The following is a 26,365-nucleotide window of genomic DNA, read 5'->3' as shown; positions in this document are numbered from 1 at the left end:
GATCTGATCTGCAGAGTGTTATTTCTGTAGCTCAACTTCACTGGCAATCAGGAAAATGCAAATCAAGAACACAGCGATATTATTTACACCATTCAGCTGGCAAAAATTAAAAAGTCTGATGTTACCAAATACTTGAGAGGAGGGGATCAACAGCATCTCTTACACGTCACTGGCGGGAGCAAAACTACTACAAATGTACTGGGAAACCACCTGTCATTACCTTGTAAAGTTGAATGTTCACAGACCAAGACCTAGCAAGTGTCTTCTGAGATCTATACCCAGGAGAGATTTGCCCATGAGACTGAGCAGGAATATTTGTGGTAGTACTGTTCATAATGGTGAAGAATGGTGACGTCTCCCCCAGTGGAATATTATATAGCAACAGAAGTGAATGAACTACATTTGCATTCAACAAGGATGAGTCTTAGTATTATATCAAATGAAAATAAGCAAGTCCCAGAAGACTGTACATAGTACATATTCTTAATAAAGAATATAAAGCAAAACTAAATACGTGTTTAGGCATAGGTATGTTTAGCAAGGGGATGGTAGACACAAAATTCAGGCTAGAGATTGTGATGGGTGATGAGGTGGGGGCACAGGGATAGAAAAGACACAATGGTTGATGCAAGTTATGGTAGTGATCTCGTGTTTGGCTTGGGTGGTGGGTTCAGAGATCTTCATTAGGTTTTTAAAATACATAAATAACCTATATAAATAAGCAAGAAAAGAGAGACATGCATAAACCAGTGAAAAAAGTATCATAAACCATGGATTTTAATTCATCCAATTTTTTGCACCTGAGAAATAAAGAAAAAGGAAGAGAGCTAGAAATGAGAGGAAAAGAAAGGAAAATAGGTTTCCACTATGTCTGCCAGCAACATTTATTAATCTGCATGATCAAAGATAGCCATGGATCTACCAAAAACTAGGGAGACCCTTTAAGATGAGAACTTCTGTTGTCAATTTCATGGTATAAAACTGTCATTTGACAACAGAGCCAATATATTGCATTTGGCCATACTAGCCTAATAAGAAAGTATCAATCAGGGGCCAGCCGGAGGCCAGTGGTTAAGCTTGCGAGCTCTGCTTCGCAGGCCTGGGCTTTGGCCTCTTGGATCCTGGACACTGACAGGGCACCGCTCATCAGGCCATGCTGAGGCGGCGTCCCACACGCCACAACTAGAAGGACCTGCGACTAAAATATACAACTATGTACTAGGGGGCTTTGGGGAGAAGAAGGGAAAAAAAGAAAATACCAATCAATTTAGAAATTCAGATTTTCTTGGGCGGGGGGAGTAAAAAGAAGCAGGGCAGAGGGTCCATCTGCATTATTCCTCTAGGCACCAGCCAGCCAGAAGCGGGGAGCGCCACAGAAGGCAGGCGGGAGGAAGAGGCTGGCAGTGACCTGGTCTCCTGCTTGGCGGGGGTGGGGAGGAGGCATTCATTTCAAATCAGAGAAAGACTCGAGGCGCTGGCAAGTGAGGGCCAGGCCTAAGGCTCCTCCTGGATCCAAAGTAAAACAGCTTAGAGAAAACCCAAAGCCTTTTCCGCTGAGACTTCCTGGGTCCCACAGCTGACGGCGGCCCCACCCAGGCACGAGCCGGGCCGCCCCCCAGGGCTGCAGCGGTGACTCAGCGCCTCGGCACGGCCGCGCCCTGGCCCCCGCGCCCCACGCCCGGGAGGATCCCCGCCCTTCAACCGCCTCCCTGACGTGTCTGCGGTTTCGGTGGCTCAGCCGACTTCCCAGCAGTTTCCTCCAGAAAGCCCTGTCCCTGAGCTGCCAGGGCCGCTGTGAACGGGGCCCCGCACTTCAGAGGTGTTGACCGTCAGTGGAGGCATGAGATCAGAGGGCCCAGACAAAAATGCAGTGATTCTGGGGTGTTAGCATGAAAGACACTGTCTACAGCCCAGTGGCAGGGAAGGCTGGTAAGTCGGAGATGCTTGAACACAGGATATTAAAGTTTATACAGGGCGAATGATCTCATTGATCCTCACTCAGCAACACTGGGATGACAGAAAGGTAAACCGGAGCCACCCCTCACCCGCCGTGGGGACCCTGAGCCCGAGAGCAGGGAGTGTGGCCTGGACAGGGTGCAAACGGGACAACGTGGTTTCCTTGGCCTCAGGTTTTCTGTATGACAGGGTGACTTACAGCCCCCCCAGTTTGGACAGAACAGGATTCTCAGGCTTCTGGTGTCAGACAGACACGGCTCATCCCAGCATCCTCGGGAACCCCTCTGAGCTCTAACAAGGTCCTCTCACACATGTATAGTGCTTTCAGCTTCTCAAAACACTTCTACTTAGATGCCATACTTTCCCCCTAGATTGTCATACGGATCCTCTGTGGTTGGAAACAAATGAGGAAACTGAGGCTCAGCGGTTAAGGGACTTGCTCAAGGTCACACTGCCAGCTGGTGGCATGGTCACGAGTGGAACTCAGTTAAGGGCTCTTTTTAGCACCTCGAGAGTCCCGGATTCTTCACCCTCTTTGAGCAAGTAATTCACACTTGCTGGGGCTCACCCTTCCATCTGCAGCATGGAGAGCCTGCCGACCCAAGAAAGAGGGTTCGAGCTTTACGAGAGCTGGAGACAAGGCCTCCAAACCTCCAAGGAGTGGGGTGAGGAGCAGGGGCTTTCATCCAAGAATCTTCATAAGTCATCTGCATATGTGTAGGGACTCCATGGTGTACAAAGCACTTTCACACCCATCGCCCCTTGTGGTTCTTGTAATAACCCTGTAAGGTACTCAGGATTATATTATCTGATATTTCAAGGAGAATGAACGGCTGCAGTTTAGCAATTAAGTGACACAGGCAATGATAACACCCTTTCTCTTCCTGTGCTGTTGCAGGAGGCTCTGGGTAACCAGAGTAATAATGAAGATGCCTCTGTATTCATAACGGAAACCCAAAGCATCTCTCTCCATTATTTTCATCTACCTCCATAAGATGGCCTAGGAAGGGGGAAGGGGCAGGGGTGACACCTCCCTGTGGGCCAGGGGACAGACTATGGGCATAGAGTGGTGGAAGGCTTCCCCAGAGTCACACAGCCAAGTGGTACAACAAGTGGATGAACCTGAAACTTCACGTCCCAGCCCTAAGCCTGCACTGAGCACGTGCCAACATTCTTTAGACAAGCCTCTATCTGCCATGGAGGCCACCAGGACTCTTTGTCACTCTTTTTTTGTGTGTTTGTTATTTATGACATTTAATAAAGGAATTTTCATTTTAACTCAAAAACAAAAACAAACAAATAAGAAAGCATTTCTATCGCTTATAGCAATTTTTTTTTTTACAGTTTTTAATGTTAACTCTAATCTACTACTACTTATTAGATGATTTTATTCTTCCTGGAACACTATTTCACTTCTTTGTCACTCCTAAACTTATACGAGCTGGTTGGCACAACCTCCGAGAGGCTGGCGCCTCAGGTTGTCACCCCCAAGCACCCTGACCCCCGGGGCGGGTGGGGGGGGGGCATCACCTACGGTGAGCCCGGGACCCTCTGTCTGGCACGCACGCTAGCCCTGTCTGCCTCAGCCCTTCGTCTGCCTGACTATCTTCAGGGTAGTGACAACCTTCTTTCCCTCTGCCCCTTCCTGCTCTATTATTGGATGAGTGAAAAAAAGTTTCTTTTCTTTTAAAATACAGCCCAAGATAAAATATACTCAGCTCCTTTCCCACCATACTATTTCAGAGAACAAAGGCGGAGAGTGTAAGGCTGGCGTGCGAGCACAGACCCGGCAGGAGGAGCGGCCTCTCTGCCATTAAGGAGTACTCCCCACAGGTTTATAGGGGCTTGACGCGGAGGGCTCCACATCTTCTTCCAGAAGGCTTGACCCGAGCCGAGCCTGTGTAAACGTCACCTTGCAAGCCCAGTCGGCCTGCACCTCACGTGGGATGGAGACACAGAGGGAGGGAGGAAGTTCTCAAATCAAGTCCAGAGTCCTGAGCTTCCCCGCCATCTCTGCATCTCAGGGTCCCACGACTGCGCCGGCCCCGGCTGACTCCAGACTACCCGCTCTCAGGGCCAAGTCTGTGGGCATCAGTTTCTATTTCATTCTAAAATCACACTGAACTTTTGCCTCTAGTGGCCTGCTATTAATGGATTCCATGGACCACGTTTGGGACTGACTTGTGGCCAATTCCTTAGGATGTAGTTTTCCTGATGATATCGTACTGGGTAGGAAAAAATTTGCATTAAAAACCTGATATGCAACGTATTCCCAATTTTGTTAAAAAAACATGTATACTCACCCACATATATAAATGAATAAAAGAAAGTGCACCAAAATGTTAACAGTGATCTCTAGATTTATGGAAGTCTTACTTATTAATTTATGCTTTTCTGCATTTTCCAAACTTTCTAGAATGATCTTGTACGGAAGCAGCACAGAGCTCAGACTCTGGAGTTCAAGAGGCATGGTTTGAATTCCACGTCCCCCACTTAGTAGCTGTGGGACCTTGGATAAAATATTTTCTCTCTCGCAGCCTGTTCTTCTCTGGAAAAAGAGAATAGGAAGGACAACCTCCTCACAGAGTTGTCCCGAGGAGGAACTGAGGCCTGCGATTTCGGCATCTGGCGTGGTACCTGATAGACAGTAAGTGCTCAGTAAATGCTAGACACTTTTTTTTTTAACCATGTTTTTTGTTTTAAAGATTTTATTTTTCATTTTTCTCCCCAAAGTCCCCAGGTACACAGTTGTGTATTTTTAGTTGTGGGTCCTTCAAGCTGTGGCATGTGGGACGCCGCCTCAACGTGGCCTGATGAGCAGTGCCATGTCCGTGCCCAGAATCTGAACTGGTGAAACTCTGGGCCGCCAAAGCGAGAGCACGAATTTAACCGCTTGGCCACGGGACCGGCCCCGGCTAGACACATTTAAGTATTACTTTTATACTCAGGGAGGAAAGTAAATAATCTTAAAAAAATAAAGAATCACTTTGCTCAAAATCTACCATTTGGATTAAAGGAGACGGAAAACAGCGGAAGGCCCCTGAACGTGCGAAGTCTCTGAAAGTGAGTGGGGCAAAAAGAGTCACAATGTAAACGGGAGGTCAGACATGTCGATGTCCATAGGAGAAGAGAAATATTCAGGAGGAAGGGTGTCAAATGAAGAGTGATGACGTGAGGAATGCAAGGCTGAGGAAAGAAAATACCGATGCTTTTAGAAGGAAGAAAACCATATAAGACTAGATCAGGCCACAGAATAACTGATCGAGCTGTAAGCAACAGGCTCAAGAAAGCACACAAACCAGGAAGTACAAAGAAAAGATTCTGCAGGCAGGTAACGGGATGCCCCACCTGGTCAAGGCACCAGAGAGGCAGAGCCGCCCAGGGCTCAGGCAGGCTGACCGAGGAGAGGAGGGTGCAGCAACCCCGGCTTACACTGGGCATGAGTCAGCTCCCAGTCAGACGCGGGATGTGGGCTCTGCGCCTTCCCGGGGAGCTCTGCAGCGCAGCTGTTCACATAACAGGTGCGTGAGCCGGGCTGCGCGAGCGAACAGGAGCCCGTGCACTTCACTGATCTGAATAGAGCTGGATTCTGGGCTGCCTTACATTGTACTTAAGCGGTTTGGCCTTCCAACGGTCTGTTTTGTGCCAGACACTATTGAAGGTTGGATAACAGAACAAGCGACAAGGGAATTCCCACCATTGCCAAGGTTCTGAAATGGAGCCCCAGCCCTCTTCCCCTCCTCGAAGTAGGGGCCACAAAGAGTTATGCCGAGGAGGCCCCAGGAGCCACCCAAGCTCCCTGCGCAGGTCTGAGGAGGGGGAGCTGGGGCGGGGACTGCTTCCTCAGACAAGGGCTCAGCAATTCCGGGAGGCCAAGGCCCTGAGCAAAGTCTCCTGCAGCACTGGCCACCGTTTCTTTTCACACCCCAGTCACCAACTTCCCAGGAAGATCCCCTAGCCTGTCCACATAAGCCCACCTGAGCAAGAGAACTCTTCCCAGGGCTGTCACCCCATCCTAGGGGCCCTCACCTCCACTATTAGGAGTCTCCTTTTCCCCATTCTAAGTTTGCAAATTCAATTCAAATGCCTATAGGGACCAGGCGGGCACAAAAATGAGCGAAGCAGGCTGAGCATCAGGCAACAGGGAGGGGAGGAGACTGTGGCAACCTACAAGTCCACATTTGTCTGGACCGGGCAGCAGTGACTCAGCCCCTGCTAACTGCCGCCATGGAGAAAACGGAGGCCAATACTGTCAGAGCTTCCGCTGTTTGACAAGAAGAAATCTGGATTTCTATGTGAAATCTTATTTTTAAATTTTGGTAACCAACTATAATTAATCTGCAGGGTTGTCTGGGTAGGCGGAGGCAAAGAATTTGCGAGTTGAAACGTCCTTGAAGTCTATTTAGGCCAAACTATTCGTTTTACGCATGAACAAATGGAAGCCCAGAAAGATTCAGTGATTTCCCAACAGCCATAGAGTAACCTAAATGGTTCAAGTCCCGGGTCTCCCAACTTTTAATCCAGAACGCGTTCCTCTAGACCACCCTGCCCGTCATTAGGTGGCCTCTGCAATTACTCAGGCACGAGATGGTGAAGCACTGAACAGGGATGGGGACCCTGGAAGGAAGAAGGTCAGTTTCGCTGTGATCTTGACCCTAAAGAATAATTTCTATTTGTTTATTCGGTTATCCATCCATCCACCCAACGTTTATGGACGATCATTCTATGAACCAAGGGCTGTGCTAAACTCTGGGTATACAGAGGTGGCCAAGGCATCACTCCTCCTTCCAAGCAGCTCACAGGCTGTGAGTGGGCTCAGCTGATGCTGCAGCCAGAACCAACAAGGTGACGCATCCCGGCAACCACGCCGCCGCAGGCCTGCTCATGTGAACTCTCAGCCAATGTTCACACCCTCCCTTCCTCTGAAAGCATCTCCCATCACTGGATGCCATCCCTGAGAAGCTGGGAAGAGGCTGGAGAATTTCCCCTACTCAAAGAGAGCCTGAGCACTTAAGTGATGCACAGGAAGCAGGAATAAGGACTGGGACCCGACCCAGACTCTCAAGGCCAAGCCCCTTCCAGCTCCGAGAGGGCAAGTGCCGGCTCAGGCACTGCCTTGTCCAAGCGGCCACTTGATACCAGCTTAAGTTGCTGTGTGGTATGTGCTGGGGAGGGAAGAGGAGAGCCCAGACTGGGACCCCCCTGCCTGTTTATCAAGTGGCCTGCTCAATTCCAGTGGCAGCTGGCAGCTGATCTGGGTGACCAAATAGTGATGGCATCCTTGGGCCACAGCGTCCGCGAGCAAGGAGAGCATCATCACTCAGTCTGGCTCCCTCCATCAGCAAGAGATTCCCAGCACTGGCTCTTCCCTCACGGCACCCGGGAGGGGGGGTGGGCAGGGCAGGGGCAGGCCGGGGGCTGCAGTGCTCCGCCTGCCGCTCCGCCTTGTTTCGCCAGGACTCTTGTGTAAACATCAAGCACAGTCCTATAGCTGGCACCCAGAGGGTGACCCGTTGTGTGGAAAGGATGGAGCCCCTGCGGCTCTTGGGTGGAGAGGTGCAAGGGGCTGGGGCCTCTGGGCCTTTCAGTTCTTGCGGGATAATGGGCCATGACTCCTTTGTAAATGTGCTGAGCCCAAAGGTGAGCAGGGAACGGGGGGGCTGGCTTGTGCCAGGATTCACAGAAGGAAGAAGAGAGACATGCAGGGATGGAAGAGGAAAAATTAAAATACAGTGAGCATCTACTAGGGGCCAGGCCCTTGGAATGTGAGAAAATTGAGTCTGGGAGGTTAAATAATTTGTCCATGGTCACACGGCTGGCCAGGCAGACTTGAACCCAGTTCCATGTGACTCTCCCAAATCTATGCTCTTACATAATACTATGCTGCTGGGACCGGGAAGGCCGACTGGGTGCCAGAGGACACCGGCATCAGTGGAGAGAAAGGCCTGGAAAAGATTCAGGATTTGGAAACTCTGACCCCTGGGGCTGAAAATGCAGTGGAAATTAGTGTTCTTTTCTCTAGTGATGATGGAAGACCTCAGCATCCTATTTCCTAGTCTCATTAAGTGGATTTTCCCAGTGTTAGGAAATCTTCACCTGCTCCCCCTCCCAGGGCTGAGCGCCTTAGGTCAGAGGGACATACAGGAAACAGAGGGATCTGGGGCCATCCTTGAGATTCCTCCACATTGACGGACTGTTCCTAATGTCCCCCATCAAAGTAGACTGTGGGAGTTGAGTAGGGACCAGAGGCACACCCAGAGCGTTACCCCAACTTATTTCAGTGGTCCGTTTTCCAAACTTACAATATCACCCCTTTTCCTCTGACCATGGGAAGCCCAGGACTGCAGACAACACCAAGCTAAATCTACTCAAACAATTTTTTATTAAGTACTTACTATATGCCAGGTACTATTCTAGGTGCTTGGGATACATGAGTGATCAGAAAGACTAAAATCCTTGCCCTGTGGGGCGTACAGTCCAGCAGAATCAAAGTAAAAGTCTCTTTGTTTGTGAGGTAGTGTTGGTTAGCAGAAGGGGCATGGGTCCTGGCGTCAGACAGGCCTGGGCAAGCACTAGGCACCAGACGCCCGGGCCAGCTACATAACTCACAGTGTTAGCTTTCTTATTTGTAAAATGAGGACAATGACATGTTGTACGGGTTAAAGATAATGTATGAAAAAGGCCTGGCATATAGCAGGGTCCAAAAATGGTACTCGTTTTTTCCAGGCCCACCTGAACCGGCAGATTCTGGGGCGACCACATGCCCCCTTCTTTAGGGCTGCAACCAGGACAACATCTCCAGGATGTCTTTGAGACAGTTTGGTGTAGCGAAGAGCACACCTGGGTTTGAAGCCACGTAAAGTTAAGGACTTTCCCTCCAGAAACATCTGCTCCCACCCACAGCCCCTGGTGGAGGGACAGTCCTGTCTGCTTCGTCCCCACTCCCCTCCAGCAGGCCACAGACAATGAGCAGGGGTGGACACTGGACCTGGAATCAGCATCTCTGATATGTGGACTGAGAGACTGGGTTAACTTACTTTGGAGAGCCCAGCGGGAAGGTCATACAGATCTGATCTGCGGCCTGGCTAACCACAATGGGTGTTGCACGTGGACGAGGGAGCAGAGAAGAGATGCTCCCGGTCAGAGAGAAGGCACAGTCCACACAGGGGTGACACTCCTCCACCGAGTTCTGTGATATTTCTCTGTACCCTTTAAGTAAAGCCCTCCTTCACTTCTGCTTCCTTGAGTGGGTTTCTCTTCTTGCAGTCAGATGATCTCTAAGACAAACCCTGTACCTGCCTCAGAAGGTGGTTGTTGTGACATATTTGAAAGCAGCTGGCACTTAGTCGACATTCAATAAATGCTTTCGAATCTCTCTGTGTTCTTGTCAACCAACCAGTCACTCAGCAATGGGAAGAGGAAATCCATACATGGGCTAGCCTAGGGTCGCGCCTCAGCTTATGTTTTACATAGATCTTTACTAGTCTGTAAAATGAAGACAATATTGACTTTTTTGTCTGCTAGGAATACTAAATGAGATAATCCAAGTTTAATATCTAGCACATAATGAATGTTAGCTTGGACTATTACTTCTGTTGTTATCATTATTTAAGATGCAGCAAGTGTTGTTTTTGGTCTTGATCTAGGCAAGGAGGGGGGACACAGCAAGCAGGATTCTGGACTGGACAGTAAGAGGACAGAGAAGGATGTGCTGGGGATGAGGCCGAGAGGCTGGGCAGGAGAGAGAAGGGCCTGAAATGGGAAGGGGCACTGGAACAACAAGCCTCATGTATTTCTAGCACTTGAGTGTTTATGGGATGCTTTCGGCTACCACATCTCATTTGTCCAACACAACACTCTATAGGTGGACGAGGAATGGTGGTATTATACACGCTGTACAGATGGGAAAACTGAGGCTCGAGAAAGATGTGTATAGTATCTACCATTATCTACCAAATCCACTCTCTGATCCTGGAATACCACGCTGCCTCTGGAAAGTAGGGTGGTGGGGCGAAAGGAGAAGTAAGGATCAGAGGAGAAACCAGAGGGTTTCTCTGGAAGTTTATTTTTTCATTCCAAGATTCCACTCAGATCCCTTCTGGGCATCCCAGCAACAAAATGTGTCTGCCCCATCAGACTCAGAGGCTCCAGAACGTGCGCATGGGGCTGCAAAGTCAGACAACACTGGGGTGCCAGCCCAAGGGCTGGATATACCAGGAGGGACGAACACCTCGCTTCAGCACCAGGCCCTGGCCCAAGAGAAGGCTTCCTCTGGCAAAGGACAAGGGCAATCTCCACCATCAGGCCACAGTCTACTGGTAACACAGCGGTTGCCCTGCGGTGGTCTCCAAGGCCCCATGCAGCTCAGTCGAGTATGGAGTCTAGGTCTTATCCTCCTGAGGTCAGGGATTAAAGGTCCTCCAGAGACACAAATACGAGTTCTCTGGGACACTGCCACCATCAGGGCTTTCCGCGGGCCCCAGGCTCAGCACACTTGTCCTTGAGCTGCAAGCTGACGATTCTGAGCCACTCCCTGCCTCCTGGACACCACTACTCCCAACATCCTAACACAGTGCCTGGCACACAGTTTGTGCTCAGCTCAGGTTTGCTGAACGAACAAATGAGTAAGTGAACAAGCAAATGAATGACAGATTGGCTCTGGCAATAACATCAGCCTGTGCTGTCCCCTTACAGCGGCTCCACCCTGCTAACTCTTAGCCCCCAAAATCAGAACTTTGCAGCCAAGCTGGCTTAGTCAGCTGCAGAGGAAGACGTGGAGGTCAGAATGCTTCCCCTCCACACTTCCTCTGACCTCTCAGAGGGGCCACACCCAGGGCAAAGGGCCGGGCCAGGGATGCCCAGGCAGGAGGGAGGCTCTGCCCACCCCTTTCCAGGGCTTCTGCTTCCCCTCTCTAGTGCTGTGTTTCTCCTAGCTCAAGGCCCACCGTCCGGGAGGAGCTGTGGAAAGAACCAAGAGGAGAAACCCAGCTCCAGCGGGAGCCAAGCAGTGATGAGGGTGGTGGCAGGGCGCTCCTGCGCACTCTCTCCAGCGCTAACGCCCTTCACTGTTAATAGCAGGAGAGATGGTAACAATCACGGCACAAGGCTTTGGTGGTTTCCAGCATCTTTCTGCCAAAGTGCTTCTAGCACATGCCTCCCCATGCCACACACCATCCTTGGAGGGGCTGGAATGGTTCTTGTTATGTGGGTAGAGAAACTGGGTACCAAGGAGGTTTGGTGTTGATCTGGGTCACACAATGACGCACTGATGGGGTCAGGGGCCCAGTCACAGACTTGGAATGGGGAGGACTGGGCTCTAGCTATGGCTCAGCCTGAAACTGCCAAACTATAGTAATACGCCACTTAACGACGGGGAGACATTCTGAGAAAAGTGTTGTCAGGCAATTTCGTCGGTGTGCAAGCATCCCAGAGCGCACTTATACAAACCTAGATGGTGTAGCCTACTACACACCTAGGCTGCACGCTACTAATCTTATGGAACGGCTGTCATATGTGAGGCCCGTTGTTGCCCGACACACGGTTATGGGGTGCAGGACTGTGGTCTGGCGTCTTTGAGGGAGTCTCTAGGTTTCAGTTTTCTCACTTGTGAAAGAGGGAAATTAGACCAGTTTTCCAACTCCATCCATCTCAAATGCTCCAGCTCAGGAAAAGGAGCTCCCTCCAGCCCTAAGCCTGGTGGCTGAGCTCTCCTGCACCAAGGTCAGAAAGCCCTGGAAGTTTGGATGCCAGCTGTGCCTGTCCTAGCACCCTAACAGAGGTCCTATGGGTGCCCCCTACAAAGAAGGCTGTGGTACAGATAGCAGGGAGGAAACATCAAAAATCTTCCTAATGGTCCATGAGCACCAGGAAAGCAGGCGGGCAGCAGAATGCTGCTAGGGCGATGCCATCCTGCCAGCGACACTGGTGCCAGCTCAGACAAAGACTGGAGGCATTGCATAAGGCGATGGGGGCAGCCTCCCTTACCTAGCAGAGCATCTGACTCTCCGTGATGCGCAGTGTCCTCAGCTGGATGCAGCAGCACAGCCGTTCCCACCTCCTCCACCCTCTGCTCCATCAAACCCCCCCCCATCAAATCCCCCATCCTCTCCTCCATCAAATCCCCCATCCTCCCCTCCACCAAATCCCCCATCCTCCCCTCCATCAAATCCCCCATCCTCCCCTCCATCAAATCCCCCATCCTCCCCTCCATCAAATCCCCCATCCTCCCCTCCATCAAATCCCCCATCCTCCCCTCCATCAAATCCCCCATCCTCCCCTCCATCAAATCCCCCATCCTCCCCTCCATCAAATCCCCCATCCTCCCCTCCATCAAATCCCCCATCCTCCCCTCCATCAAATCCCCCATCCTCCCCTCCATCAAATCCCCCATCCTCCCCTCCATCAAATCCCCCATCCTCCCCTCCATCAAATCCCCCATCCTCTCCTCCATCAAATCCCCCATCCTCCCCTCCATCAAATCCCCCATCCTCTCCTCCATCAAATCTCTCCTCATTCAAATCCTATTTGGCAACCACCTCCTCCAAGAATAATTTCCAAGTGAACTCTGCCAAATTCTGGTCTCTACATTCCTACTAACACCCCTTCAGCTCCCAGCATCACTAGGTCACGTGTCCCTCTGCCAGATGAGGCTTCAAATGCGTGTTTCCGCTGATGTCTGCCACTAGGAGGAGAAAGAAGAGGGTGAATATTCCTAATTCCTCCTTTCTCAGTTCCTCCATCCTCAGCTCCCATGACATGAATGAAGCAGAGCACTCAGAGCACAGGGAGAGTAGATTATCGACGGACAGCACTCTCTCCGCCCGTGGGCAGCTGCCCTGACCAGTTACCAGGAAGGCTAACGCTGGAACCTCAACCAGAGTCTGGACAAGGGCTCAGCCAAGGTGTCTACCTCCAGGGCCAAAAGTCTGGACTGAGACGGAGGGCAGGCTGGCCTAGCAGTGGGCAGCTTTATCCAAATTTCTCCAAACCCAATCCACAGTTCAGATGAAACCTCACCTCTCCATCCCACAGTGTTGCGGTAGTCCTTTATTTCAAAGGCCTAATAATATTAATATTAGCCTGAACCATATTAAATCGTCTTTTGTAAACTGCCTTCAAAAGTGGCTGCACACTGGAGATTTCCTATGGTTGGACCAAGAACTCTTTGGGAAATCACGTTCCCTGGGAGACGGTAAACTCCCTGCAAGCCCGGACCTTGCCATCTCTAGCCAGTCCTTCTTGGTGTCTGGCCTAGAACGCAGCAGAATTGTGGATTTGGAAGGTGCCGAGTAGGGACTTCTGAGCTGAACTTCCAGGCAGGTGGAGATGGGAAATCTGACAACCTGCCTTACTCCCAACCTCAAGGGTGCCTGTCCACAAGGCAGATCCTTTTAGGTCTCTTTGCCTCTGGCCACTCTGGGTAGAAGGACAGAACTTAGCTACAGCTAGATTCAAGGATAAAAAGACTTCGGTCTGGGCGTGGAGAGTTTTGCCCTTTGTAGAAAAGGAAGGTCTTGAATCAGAAATGCCTGTTTGTCCAGGCTTGGTTTCATTTTACAGTGGGAGAGATGAACGCCCAGAGACATCACCTGCCTCGGTCAAGGACACACAGCAGGTAAGAGCCCAGATGAGCAGTTTTCTGACTCCTAGACCTGTGCTCTTCTGGCAGGCCTGGCAGCACAGAGAACAAACTCCTCCCTGTCTGCCCCCTTCCAACTTCCTGGCTCCTGCTCTTTCAGGCTCCCCAGCAAGACAGGAGAGAAACTGACTAAAAGATCAACAGCCTGCTCCTACGCGAAGAGAGCCCTGAGTCACGCCAAGCGTGGCCCCAGGCTTTCCAGAGAGGGAAAAGAGAGGGAAGAGACAGACACACAAGAGCAGTCCAGGAAACCTGATCTCTCTCCAGAGCTAGGGCCAGGCTGCAAGGCGGGGATGGACAGCATGGTGATTTGGGTCACTGATAGGGCAGCCTGAATGCAGTGCCCACCCAGGCGAAGCCTGGAAGGCCTTGCTTAGCCCAGGTACGAAGGCTCAGGGCGGGCATGGCCAGGTTCTTTCAGAATCACCTAATTCAAGAATTCAGAAGGGATGTGAAAGGTTGGTCAGAAACAACCTCTGGGCTCTTGTGGATTTCTCCTCTTACATCCTGGGACCCTTCCTCAAAAGGCAGGTGGGTGACTCTGGAAGCCCTCAGTCCCTAGGCTTCCTCAGCTGGCCTATGGCATGGTGGGAAAATGCCTGCTCCTTACCTGTTGCCCCTGGCCAAGCTGGCCCCTGCAGAAGGAGAGGCAGCAAGGGTGAGAAGGCGGACTCCCTGCATCAGGAAGATCCCTCCAGGTGCCGTGTGGGGACCAGAGAGCTTAGAAAAGATGGTCCTGTGGGTCAGGAGTTTGGGAGATGAGTGACAAGAGTCCAGGAACCTAGGGGTCCTTCCTGGCAGTGACGTCTCTCCCAAACTTAGTATGAGGAAAAATTTCAAACCTGAAACGTTAAAAAAATTGTACAATAGACAACTCCAGACACTTCACTCAGATTCGCCAATTGTTAACATTTTGTACAGCCTCTCTCCATGCTTACATATGTGCACACACACTTCTCTTGCTGAGCAGACACTCTGCTCCTAAATACTTCTGCATAACCTCTAAGAACAAGGATATTCTCTTACAAAACCATTATCATTACCATTATCACACCTTAAAAAATTAATAATTATATGTCATCTAATACCTACATTAAAAATTTCCCAATTGTCCCAGGATGTCTTTTATGGCCTTTTTTTTGACCCAAGATCCAATTAAAGTTTTTGCATTGCCTTTGGCAAAATGTCTCCTTAGTTTCTTTAAATCTAGACCGGTTTCCACCTCCCTGCCCTTCTCCCCAAACACACAATTTTACTGTTTTTTTTAATGGCATTCACTTTTTTGAAGTCTCAGTCAGCGGTCAAGTAGAATGGCTCACATGCCAGATGTGTCGTTTGTCTCCTCATGATTAGATTATGGATAAACATTTTTGCCAAGAATATAGGTGATGTGGTTGAACTTCTTACAGCACACCAAGAGAACATAACAGGGGGTTCCACTCCAGCCGGGGTTCAGTTACTTGGTTAAGGTGGTCGGTGCTGAATCCCCCGCTGCAAGGACAGGTTTTCCCTTTCGTAGGGAGTGAGTGATCCGTGAGGTGAGACACTGAGACCAACCTTTCACCCAGCGGTTTACCCACTACTGGCCTAGCCTGAATCAGCTATTCTACTGGGGGCTGCTGACTGGCAAACAAAGTTCTTTATTACTTCCACATTTCGTTAGCTGGCATTTCTCTTAAGAGTTTTCCCTCCCTGCCCCATTTTAACTGTCAGAATGGACTCACGGAATCTTTTATCTAATGTCTTACAATCTATTACTCTCATTCTTCTTGATGCTCACCATATCCCAGATTTGCCCAGGGGGAGGCCCTTGAAGCCAACTCCTGTGTCCTTTCGTTCTGAGCACGTTCCAGCTTTCTGGCTTAACACGATCCACCTGTAGTTTCCCAGGCGCAGACTTCAAACGGCCATTTCTCCACGGAGCACTGCCTTCTCTCAGTGGGAAGTTGCACAAAGCACAGTCCGGGCACTAGGTGCCTCCAGAGCTCCTGGCAGCAGGGCTCCCAGGCCCTTCCAGCGGACGGACCCAGGAGGCACAGCAAGAATTACCGGGTTCTGCCTCACCTTCCCCTATTTCATATTTTTGTCTCTCTCCTTCCATAGTGAAACCCTGATTTCCAGAAATATCAACACAATTACTCATTTGATGTGTCTTACAACAAACAGAAAACTGTTTCCAATTTATGACACCAATACTATGACCAAGAACACACCTACAAAGCAAAGCTCAAGATTTTTTTTGCAGTTCTTTTTAGCCTTACATTCTCCTAAAGACACAGAGTCAGGGTGTTAAACTCAACAATTACTTGAATTTAATCCTTTCTTTGTAGAGTCATTAAGTTGATACTCATTCAGGCTCGTTGTTTCTGTTGGGGTCGGCTTTAGGGTTCACTTTCTCCTTTCTTTTGGATCTAATGTAATTTGTGAATATGTAAAATATTTACCTGGTTCGAAAATCAAAACTGTCTGAAAAGGTACAATGAGTGAAGTGTCACTCCCACCCTCCCTCCCCCACCCTGTTTCCAGCCCTTTCCTCAGGTAACCATTCTAATGAACTCCTCGTTTATCCTTCCTGTGTGTGTGTGTATATTGGCAAAAAACATTCTTATTTCTCCTGCTTTCCCAAGGTGGTATACTATATGCACTCTTTTGCATCTTGCTTTTTTCACTTAATAACACATCTTAGACATCACAGCATATCAGTGTACGGGGCTTCTACTCAGTTGTCTGGCTGCACAGTTCTCTGCTGTGTGCATCTACCATTATTCATCCAACCAGCCTATTAAGAACTGGCACTGGGCAGTTCCCAATGATTCCCTTATTACAAATATGCCCTAAAGAATCACCTGAGGCATGTCTTTTTGTATTTGTGAATGTGCATTTTCTGGATAAATTCCTAGAAGGGGGACTCCTGGGTAAATGCATAGTTGTTTCGTTAGACACTGCTAACTGTTGGGATTGTACTGGTTTGCACCGCTGGCATTGATTTTGCAATCTATGTGCATCTTGCTATGAAGTGTTCTGAGCTGAGAGTTTCCCTGAGCCTACCTGAGAGTCTTAACCTTCTCCCCAATAAACACACCATCCCAAGTTCCCTCTGCCCTAGGGATCCGGCAGGAAGGCAAGAGCAAAGGGCTCTCACTGATGCTACTCCAGTTCACCTTCCTGAATTGCCCCAGAGATTTCTGTACTTATTTTGGGAAACCAGAGCAGGGAGAAGACTCCAGCCAGAGAGGACCTAGAGTGAGGAGAGGCACAGAGGGGGCCCTCGCCCCTTGGCACCTATGTTCTCACCTTTCTTTCTCTCCTTTGGCCTCCCCTCTACCGCCCAACACAAATTGCCTCCAAGGCAACCCCCTTGCGCCCCGACTGGGAGCCCTTGGCTCTGGTTCTAACTGGATCCCGCCTGGTTTCCCTCCTCAACCCACGTTCACATGGGCTGAACACAGAGGACTGGCTTAAGGTGGAGGCAGAGTGGAAGGTCCCTGTCATCCGTTTTAACATGAGCAGAGGAAGTCAGTCAGTGGAACAAGAACGGCTCACACAAGGGAAAGAGGAAAGAGGAGACAAAGAGAGATGCTGGGAGAGGAAGCCGAGTACAAAACATTCCACACAAGCTTTTGGACTCCAGCCCCAGGGCCTGCTTTACTCCTCCGACAGCTCCGCAGAGAGCGGAAGGCTGTCGTCCGGGTTTGACCCGGCCCAGGTGCTCTGCTTACTTGTGGCCTTGCCCTTCTCGTCCCTCTCCTTCCCACTCTACCCACCAAATACTGACTGGGGATGACAGGAATCAGTGCCAGGCGGGGGAGCAGGGCGCCAGGCTGGGAAGGGGCGCTGCGTGAGGGCAGGCTTGCGGGGAGAGGTCAGAGGGCTGGCCTCCTCCAGGGAAGGCAGGGAGGCCCAGGGCGGGCATTCCTCTTCAAGGTCAAATCAAACACCTGCGTCAATCTGAGCGAAACATGCTTCTTAAGATCCTGGGGACCAAGAACGAACACCTTCCTTTCCTTCCTCCAAAGCCTGGTGGATCTGGAACGCTCTGGACGGGCAGGGTTTATCCACGTCTTTGGGTGCTGGGCCCAAGGCCAGGGGCAGAGGAAAAAAGAGAAAAGGGCCCACAGGAATTACTGAAAGAAGCTAAATTCTTGAATAAGAGGCAGTTGCCTGTGGAATGCTGGAATTCGTGACAGGTGGCAGCTGGGTCAATGCTGGGCTGAGCCGCCCTGGGCCCCTCTTCCTCTCAGCACCCTCCAGTCAGCGAGACTGGGGAGGAGTAAGGCCCCCAGCATCCTTGCTCAGGAAACTCCCCCTTGCCCCACACCTTACTTCTTCCAGCACTTGCACTTTGGGCAAGCTCTCACTGCTCCACTTCTGCCCCCTAACTGGGTCCTCTCATTCTGACTTTCTTCTGACATCAAAGACCATAGGGATCTGACAAATCTGACTCAGCCACTCCCTCCCACCGTTACTGTGGGAGCAGGCTTTCCATTGTGCAGAGGGGAAACCGAAGACCACAGGGCGAGTTAGCGATCAACTCAGAGGGGGTGATTCCCAGGCTCCCTCAGTGCCACTTCCTTCTTCCAACAAACACTGACCAAGCACCTCAGCATCGCAGGCGCTGTGCCGGGGCTGCGCGTCCCAGGACTAAGACAGCTGTGCTCCTTCGACTTGACCTTGAATCCAGGAGGGACAGAAGGTGGGAGAGGAAGAGGCTGAGGCTCAGCATGCAGGAAACCTCTGCTCCCCAGCCCGGAGCACCTGCTGCACGGAGCACCCAGAGGAAGACTGAGCCGGAGGGTGGAGCCGAGCTGCCACGGGTTTGCTGGGTTGCTGCAGCGTCAATCCAGCCTGCAGCCCTAGGAAGGGCTGGCGCTGTGGGGAGATTCCCCGCCGCCCACCGCGACTCAAGGCCACAGAAGCAGAGCCTCCTGCGCTAAATAGGGACCAGCTCCTCAGGGAGAAGCCCCGCCCGAACCCACCCCTAGTCAGAGCACTGAACTAGGAAGGCCAGCTGTAGAAGTGGTGGGATTATGCGCGTCCAAGATGGGAGGGTGCCAGAGAAGAGGGAGCACCATGGTTCCCGGGGCGTACCTCGGCTGGATGGTGGCAGGGAGGAGGGGCTCCCAGGCAGGGCAAAGAAATGGGTTCCCCTCCCTCCCTACAGAACAAGGGCATGGGTGCTATCTTGGGTTCCCTGCCCACTGTGGAAGGCCTCACTCCCTCCCTGACCAGAACGCAGCGAGGGAGGAGCCGTTGGGCCTTGAGGTGCAGTCAGATCAATCACCCAGCACCTCAAAAGGAAAATTGGTTCCTACTGCTTCCCCAGCCCATTTAATCTCTCCTCCAAGTCTTTTGCTTTCTTCTTTTCAGTTTCTAAGCTCTGGCCCTTACCGCTCCTCGAACAAAACTAGCTGGGCAGGTGCTTCCTCTCCCGGAGCCTGACCCTCCCTCCTGCCCCCATCAGGCTGCTTCAGGTCCCGGACCCACCTACCAGAGCCAGCTCCCACGCCACCACCTCTAGCCAACGAGGGAACTGGGCTCACCAGCCATCAGAGCCATCACCTCCTCCTGCCCTCCTCCTAGACCTCGCCCCACCCTATCCCTCCTGACCCCTGGGCCCCCCTCCATGGCCTGTCCCAGCCTAGGATGATCCTGGTCTCTTCTCTTCCCTCCATGTAAAGAGGGCCCGAAGCTGAGTGGGCTGGAGGGGGCCTCCGAATAGGAAGGGCAAGAAGGGGCAGCTCTGGGGAGTGGCTCAAGGAGGGAGTGAAGGATCTTAAGACTTCTTGCCAGACACCCCGCCCAGCGGAGGAGATGGCACTGTAGAATGGGATTGTACTTCCCCTCCCCCAGCAGAGTCAGTTGAAGGCTCGCCTATCTTCATCTGACATCCCCTCTACCAGGCCAGCTGGCATCCGCCGGCATCATGTCTGCAAGCGACTGTAGTCGGGCAGGAACGCCCAGGAGGGAGGTGCTTCTGGCCAAGAGAGTGCCTACTCTCTCCTGGGATGTGGCCGGCCACTCCTGCGTCCTCCACACCCAGCTGGAGAAGAGCGGTGGGTCCTTTCGTGAGATGGAGGAGTGTGTGAGGCTGGACTCGCCTGGGGAGGATGCCAGCCGGCCTCCTCCACCCTAAGAGCGAGCCAAGGATGTTAGTGAGCGTGTGTGTGAAAGGAGAGCAGGAGGGACAATCCCAGCCTTAATTTCCAGCTCTTCAGCAAGACAACGCAGGCGCCCAAGATGCTCAGGGACCCCCCCCCCAAGGATGCCGGGGACCAACTCCCAATTGCCAAACACTGGCTAGCCCCAGTCACCAGCCTTGACACTGCAAACTTTCCAACGCCACCCCTTCTCCTTTCTCCCCTTTGGGACCAGAGATGTATGGGGCGGTGCCCTTAGAGACACTCATACAGTTGGCTCTTGAGCTCTGCACACACTCAAACAACAGCGGTTCAAGGGAACTCCCAGCTTTTTCCACAGCTAATTATAGACGTGAAAGTCTGAGGATGTTTTGCAAGCGGCAGAGAGAAACTGCTGAGGTTTCTCTACAAAGCCAAAGAAATTGAATTTGTCCACTCCCCTTCCCCACCCCCCCAACTTCTCCCAGGTCCTGCCTCCACCCACCCCTAGCGCGCCCCCTCCCACTCCCCACAGCAACCCCTCCTCCTTGTTGAAAATTTCTTACTCAGTTCTTTTTTTTCCATCTCTCTTTGGGGCTTTCGAGAAAGGGAACAGACGCGGAAAATATTTTTGCAACGGTTTTCCATTCTGTGTCTCATTCCCAAGCCAAGGGGGAGGAGGAGGGCAGGAGCGGGTGGGGGGACATAAATGCTTTTTCCAAAAGCTCAGTTTGGGTGTGAAAAAAACACTCCCTCCATTTCCCTACCCCCCAAGGCCCAGGAATGACAAAAAGTAGGAAAAGAAACAGAAATCACTCGTTTGATTATATGGTTTCTCAAAACAGAGCTAGGAAAGAAAAAGAGAATTTGACAAATCTGCGCCCGCGCGAGCGCGCGCACACACCCCAAACCCAGCGGCAAACAATATGCTAGGAAGAGGAAATTCAGGGGGTTTAAGAAGCCGTTGAGAGGAAAGAAAGAAACAAAGTTTGCACACCGCGAGTCAATTCACTCTCCGCAAGCCTACCTCTTTCTAGCAAAGGTCCAGGCTCCGCGCGGCGCTCGCCCTGCGGGTTTCCATGGACGGAGCGAGGCAGGCGCCCGGGCCGCCCCGGCGTGGCCACCGCGCGCGAGATGCCGGCTGCGCTCTCCGCCCGTCCCGCTCCGGCCCAGTGGAAGGACCTCGCGGGGTCCCGGAAGAAAACGGGCGCAGCAGAGCTGGGCGGGGGTCCCCGGGCTCGCTCTCCGCGGAGGGATGCGTCCCCAGGAAGTTCGCGCCCCTCCCTCGGCCCCCGCGTCGGACAGTCTCAGCGGCAGAGCTTTCTCGCGAAAATGCTCGTCATGGCAACAGCTCCAGCCGACTCGGGCGGACCCGGGCCGCCCGCCCGCGAGCCGAGCTGGGGAGCGGGGGGCGGGGCGCGAGGGGCGGGGCGCGCGGCGCGGGCGGGGCCTGGCGGGGGCCGGGCCGGCCCTCCGCCGTTAAGGTGGCCCCGCGGCGCGCTGCGGCCGCTTCCTGGTTTGTCTTAAGGGGGCCTGGGGGAGGGAGGGGAGGAATCCTCTCTGCAGGATTTCCTCCGCCGTTGCTCTCACTGGCGAAGCGAAGGTAGGGTGGGGGGTAGCGGTGGGCAGTGGATGTGGGTGCGGTATTCAACCGTTGCTGGGTGGAGGGAAAAGGAAGCTTCTGCAGGCGGCTGGCTTCCTGCAGCTCCTAGGGCCTCTCAACCTCTTACTCGCTTAGACCCAGGACCCAGGACCCAGAAACCCAGGGTGTCTGCGGACACTTGTACATCCCTTCCCACCCGCCTGCTCTGTCTGAATAGGGGGCTCCCCGAACAGGAGAAGGAGTTGCTTTGGATGCACACACACGTACACAGCTTTGCTTCTACACACACCTTAGTACATACCGCCTTCCCCAGATTTCACACACACACCCCAGGCTCATTTTGCTCCTCTTGCCTCTGTACCCATCAGAGGCGCGTCCACAGTGCATGATAATAGCTGCCTTCTTTTGTCTCCTATGGTTGTGGCTCTGGCACCAAAACCTTTGTATATGTGGTACATTTCTAATGCTCATGGCAATCTTGAAAGGTACTTATTATTGTCCTCATTTCAGAGCTGAGGAAATTGAGGATCAGTGACTCGCCCAGGGTTACACATCTGGCTAATAACACAGCCAGGATGCATGCCCAAGTCGACTGACTCCGAAGCCCGTGTGCTTTCCTGCATTTGTGTCATCCTCTGGCACACATTTCCATTTTAATTTGCACACACTCAGACAGCCATGCACACTTATACACAGCCTATAAACTATTAATCACACCCCCACAGCCACACACTCACCAGCATTGTGCAACAGGGCCTCCCATAGATTTTACCTAGAACCTTGTGGCTTTCAAGTACAGACATGCACCATCGACTGGTTGCCACAACACATCGTCATTGACTGATATATTCCCACACCTACCTCAGCACACACTTGCCCATATTCATATGCTGTGGGAGGCATTAACATATACCTCAGCGGTCAGAGGTGTAAACTATGCTGTGAGGAAGGCAACTGGACGCAACTTCAGGGGTTTGGGAAGAGGCCTCTTTGATCCTCCCAACCTAACCCAACACTTCGCACCACACCTGTCCTCCGTGGCCCAGGATGGGGGAAGGTGCATATGCACATGGAGACACAGAGCTGTAAACCAGATCCCTGGGGCCTGGTGTCCCTCTCCTTCTTAGCACCCTTCCCAATTCCTAGCATTTGGGTCCTTTCTGTCCTCTCTTTGTCTTCCTACCCTACTATTCTCAATAACCCATCCACATCCTCTTTCTGGAGCCAGGGAAAGTTAAAAGACAAAAGTACAGAAACTTTCTTAGAGGAGTTGGGCTGGGCTCAGAACTCAGAGTTCCCCAGTGTGGAGCTAGGGATTGCCTGCTGCCATCTATCTTGGGGACCGGATCCTACGTAAGCCCCTGCCCGTTCTGTGCCTCTCCTCCCCTGCCCAGACCAGATGGAAGGCTGCCGAGGTGGGGAGGGGAGCGTAGGCTCACCCTTCGTGGAAACCATCCTTGGGTGGTTTCCCAGCAGTCCTTTCTTCCCAGAGACTGAAGGTCTCACCTTCCTAGCCCTGGGAGGGCACCGAAGGTGAGATCTGTTCCCATTCACTCCTGGCTCCTCTCCCAGCGGCTGTGGTCCTCCCACCCCGCTCCGCAGGGCATTTCAGTGGAAGAACTGATGGCAGGGATAGAGATGGTACCTGGCCAGAGTCTGGAAGGTCCCACCGAAATGTCGGCTTCAGGAGCCCAGATCGATGGTTGGGGAAGACAGGCATGAAAGGAAAGGAATCGGCCGAAGCGAGCTTCAGATTTAATGGCTTGTCAGGCTCCCTGCCGGATTGCCACAATTTGACGTTTCGGCACCCAATGAATGTCAGTTGCATCTTTATTGTGAGAAAGCCAGTCTCTGAAACGGTGTTTTCAATGTATTAAAGTATATTTTGAGCTTGTCTGCAGTGGCTGTGTGTGGAGGCATTGCCTAACTGTTCAATAAACTTGTCTTGGTGGAATAAGAATTTAGGCCAGATGTGTGGGCCCAGTAAAGGAGAATTCTGCTTCAGCTGCCTGGTGTGTGGGGGCTGGGATGTGGTGCCAGCTCATAGCTGGTTAGTATTTGAAAGGCAAGATCCTCTCCAGGGAGACAGGCTCTGCAGGGGAGGTGCTGCCAAAAGAGGCTTTGATGTCTGCCCCGCCTCTGGCTGGCGGATCCATGGGCAGGCCAGGAGGATGACTTCCATAGGAGCGGGCAGGCAGCTCCTCCCTGGTCTCAGTGCTCAGTGCTCCTCCTGCGAGGTGGGGGTTGTGGGCTGAGAGAAGAGGCTCTCCTACCCCATTCCAACTCCAGTTCCTGTGTAGACAGGAGAGAAGGATGTGACAGCTGGCAAAGTGACGCCAAGGGAGGCTACAGCCCGATGTCTACAGCTGAGCCCACCACTGAATGTTTTCTGGAATCCCAGAAGCCTCAGTGCCTTGTTTCTTCCAGCAGCAGTCTTGAGGTCTAGAAATGATAAAAATAAGTCTACCCATAAAAAGAACCACTAAATGGGGGCCAGCCCAGTGGCGCAGCGGTTAAGTTCACACGTTCTGCTTTGGCGACCTGGGGTTTGCCAGTTCGGATCTCGGGTGTGGACATGGCACCACTTATCAAGCCAGGCTGTGGCAGGCGTCCCACATGTAAAGTAGAGGAAGATGAGCATGGATGTTAGCTCAGGGCTAATCTTCCTCAAAAAAAAAAAAAGAAAAGAAAATAGGAAACAAAAAGAACCACTAAATGTCAGAAAGTGGATTTGTGCCCTTCCCCCACTGTATCAGGAGGGAGGGCACTGCCCCAGCTTCAGAGGTTCCGGGTTGGGCTGACGTGCACGCTGGCTGCCCTCGCCTCCCATGCCCCTTTCCTTCTTAGCCCCACTGCCCCTTGACTTCCTCTTCCCTCTCCTCAGCCGGGTGTCCTGGCCTCCCCAAAGCAGGTCAGTCTCAGCAGGGCTCCCGTCACTGTGGGCCCTGTCCCCACCCCATCTCTCCCTTGAAGAAAATGCAGTCAGCCTGTCCCTCCCTCCGCTGATAACAGAATATGTTCCTCTGGCCTCTTGAGAGCCCCACCTTGAGCTCCCCAAATCACCGTCACCATTCACCCTTCTCCCCGCCTCCCTTGAGAGCACACTGCATCTCTCCCTACTGTGGACAGCTACGGTTTGTGTGTCTAGAACAGCAACCATCCTCCCACACCCAGACCCAGTTCTCGAAGATGGTCTTCTCCTCACCGTTAAGATGGGCACTGTCATTTTGGTAGAGGTCCCACCCCTATCTGTCACAATTACATCCTTGCCTGGGATTTTGAACGTAAGACCGAAGGGAGAAGAAGACTGGATTCCCTCTAGCAGGGGACACTGGGCATGGGGGAGTGAGGCTCCGGAAGTATCGGGGCCGTGTTCCCTGCCACATGGAAGAAGCCTGCCAGTAGGAGAGAATAAAGCTTGCCTGCAGAGAAAGGCAGAGAAGCAGCCTGAAGAGCAAGTCCTGGAAGCGTCTGAGTGAGCCATACTCACATCCGACTATGCCCTGGCTGCCCCTACAAGTGTGTGAGTTATGCACGCACAAGCTACATTAAGTTGTTTTTTTGGTCACTTGTACTAAGTAATACAGAAATGTCATATGGAAAGTAATATAGAAACCCTCTGAGCTGGTACCTGCCATTTAGGCATACTCATTTCAGTGAATTTTATTCATTACTGAATACCTACTATTCAATTCACTATACATTTCTTGAATGTCTACTATTTTCACATCCACTGGGCCCAGATGAGTATAAAGAGATAACAGTTTAGTGGAGGAAAAAGATATTTGCATAGCATAAACAACCACAATGGAAGGTGTTATAGTATTCTTTCCAGCATATTTATTGAGTGCTTACTTTGTGCTAGGTAGTACGTGTTAAAGGAAGAAGTGTGAAAATACTGCTGTGGACATTCTGGAAGTGACACCTTCTGCGAGGAATGTTCGAAGACTCTAGAAAAGAGATGGTATTTGGAGGGACCTGGAAATCTTGAAGAGTAAGCTTTAAACTGTTTTGGATGGAGGGTGAGTGGGGTGAGCTGTGAGGATGATGACATGAGAAAGGTAGGAGGTGAGAAGAACAGAGTGAAGGCTGGGACGTGGTTTGGGACTGGACTGTCAAGGGCCCTGCATGGCCTCGTCGGGCCTGTGGTCAGCAAGCTGGCTGTGGCAGCAGTGTGTAGGGTAGACTGGAAACCTAGGCGGCCAGCCCAGTGCAGTACTAGGCAATTTTGTATAACATAGTTATATATAACACAGTCCCTGCCTTCTAGAAGCTTCTGATCTAGTTGTGGAGACCCATAAATCAGATAACAACAAAACAAAGTATGTGATTAAGTCTCAAGCTTGGATCCAGATGAAAAATCCATGAAAGTGTAGTGAAGGGGAAGCGGAAGATGGGCAGGAGCTTTTTGAGGAAGGCTTGTCAGAGTTGGAAGGACTCTGGCTGGACTTTGAAATTCTTCCCAATGTCTCTCTTCCTACTCCCCTGCGGAGCAGGGCTGGTGATGGCAGAAGGCAGAGGAGACAGAGGCATTTATCCAAGCGACATCTGCCCCCATGCCCTTTGTCTGTCCTTGTCATGTATAACCAAGGGCAGGGCTACTGAGGAGGAAACTGGACTAATGTAGCTACGGCCTGGCCCCAAAGGCTGGGGGACAAGAGTGCCAGCTAAGGAACTAGGGTAAGAGTGCTAGGCAGAGATATCAAGGCAGAAGTCCATGGAATTGGCGTTGCCAAGGTCACAGGAGATAAAGGAAGGCTGCAATTAGATAAGAACACAGATGGCCAAGATTTACCCTCTGAGACAAGCTCCTCATCTATGGTCAAGCAGCTGACTCTCAAGTCTGTGGCGAGGATTGCTTCAGGAACCAGGTAGGGAGGACTCTGCTCCTGGAAGACAGCAGTGACGTCAGCTGGGAGGGCCCAAGGACGGTTGGGAAGGATGGTTCTGGCTGTGTCAGTAGGAGCGATAAACATAGCAGCAGCAACAGCAGCAGCAGCAGCAGCAGCAGCAGCAGCGAGCCAGGCTGCTTTTCCACTGCAGGAGCCTTGC

At 51.8% G+C, this 26,365-nt stretch overlaps 1 protein-coding gene and 1 long non-coding RNA gene across 6 annotated transcripts in view; one reads left to right on the top strand and one right to left on the bottom strand.

The window, feature by feature from the left end:
- The window catches only part of ATP2B4 (ATPase plasma membrane Ca2+ transporting 4), a 97,580-nt gene extending 76,434 nt beyond the window's left edge, over positions 1–21,146 (bottom strand). For 4 of the 5 annotated variants that reach the window (XM_070608687.1, XM_070608683.1, XM_070608686.1 and 1 more), the window contains exon 1: positions 20,738–21,130. The gene's annotated coding sequence lies outside the window, so the exon portion shown is untranslated. Of the gene's footprint in view, positions 1–20,737 lie in introns of all 5 variants that reach the window. The other variant, XM_070608685.1, reaches the window with a different exon arrangement.
- A 60-nt stretch (positions 21,147–21,206) lies between these two features.
- LOC139081766 (uncharacterized) overlaps positions 21,207–26,365 on the top strand; it is a 62,257-nt gene continuing 57,098 nt past the window's right edge. The window contains exons 1-2 of the long non-coding RNA XR_011537056.1: positions 21,207–21,313; positions 25,179–25,307. This is a non-coding gene — a long non-coding RNA (uncharacterized lncRNA). The remainder of the gene's footprint in view (positions 21,314–25,178; positions 25,308–26,365) is intronic.

This window comes from Equus przewalskii, unplaced genomic scaffold (assembly GCF_037783145.1).
Source record: "Equus przewalskii isolate Varuska unplaced genomic scaffold, EquPr2 ChrUn-1, whole genome shotgun sequence".
In the NCBI taxonomy this organism is placed as follows: domain Eukaryota; kingdom Metazoa; phylum Chordata; class Mammalia; order Perissodactyla; family Equidae; genus Equus; species Equus przewalskii.
This window is presented reverse-complemented; position numbering and strand designations above follow the sequence as displayed.